Source organism: Chinchilla lanigera, unplaced genomic scaffold (assembly GCF_000276665.1).
Source record: "Chinchilla lanigera isolate Chin_1 unplaced genomic scaffold, ChiLan1.0 scaffold00085, whole genome shotgun sequence".
Classification (NCBI taxonomy): Eukaryota; Metazoa; Chordata; class Mammalia; order Rodentia; family Chinchillidae; genus Chinchilla; species Chinchilla lanigera.
This window is the reverse complement of record NW_004955486.1, coordinates 191,032-192,315: the sequence shown is the minus strand read 5'-3', so window position 1 is coordinate 192,315 and position 1,284 is coordinate 191,032.

Below are 1,284 nucleotides of genomic sequence, written 5' to 3'. Positions count from 1 at the left end.
CATTTTGCTCTAGCAGAACCCAAGGTTAAAGAAAGAATTGGGAAGTTTCTAGGGAAAATGAGGCCACATGAGCTGCTGTGATGCCAGACTTTGTGGTAAGAGGATCCTGTGGCACAAGGGCCACACTCAAGGCCTGGAACATTCTATGAGTAATGGGAAATACTCTTTCCCTGGGACTCTTAGTGTTAACCTGAAACCAAAGTCCTTGACACTGGCCATGGGTTGATTGAGGAGACTCAGTTTTTGGTCACTGACTGTGTGGACAAAGTGCTTCACTGCCCAAGGGAAGGCTGCTCTTCTGGGGCTGCAGCAACACCACACTGTATACAAACAAAGCAAAACAAAACAAGAAACAGCTTGAGGCAAAAGCTTATTACTTGACCACCTATGCCACAAAGCACAGAATGAGCCAAAACAAAAGGCTACTACATCTTTAGTTCACCTCAATACCTGAACTGCTTTTTACTCAACTTTAACTTTGCTCAGCTTCATGTTATTCTCTTTCAGACTGAGCTCACTGACCATTGCCTGTGGATGCATTTTGCCTGGGCAATATCCCGTGTGGGAAGAACCTTGACACTAAACACAAAAACCATAGATCAGATCCACTAGAATGACTGGGTCTTCGGGTTGGACCTATGTTTCCTCCTCTCTATCCTCTTCAAGGAGACTTGGAAGTGTGTGACCCCATTGACTATCTATAGAACCTGGGCTCTCAGCTTGGCAGCAGCTCCTGACTTAGATTTCACTTTCTCAAGCCAGTTCTCTCAGCTGATCACATTGGAAACACCCTTTACCATTTCTGGCACCAGTGAATTTGTGTCCCTCACTGCTCTGAGGAATAGTATTGGATCTTAAATGTCACAATTGAATTTGATGTTGTCCCTCATGACTGTAATTTCAGCCACTTTTGAAGCTGAGACAGGATGATCATAAAGCATTTCTGTTTGTTCCTTTGTTTCTTGAGACAGGGTCTAGCTGTATATCTCAGGCTGGCCATGAAGTAACTGATATGATCGAGCCAAGACCCACACAGAACCAGACCAGACCTTCTGACACTAGAGGAGTCTTTATTTGGTGGGGGAAGTGACATGGCGGGCTGCCCAGCAGAGTAAGACAGCCCCTAGCTGAGCAAAGGGTGAGATTTTTAAGCTATTTTCTGGGGAGGGCATCCACAGGCCAGAACATTTTCCAGGTTGGGGGTTGTCCATAGGTCAGAACAGCCTGAGGGTTGGGAGGGTGTTGGTTCTGTCAAGGTGGATGAGGGCAGGGTTGGCTTTTGTT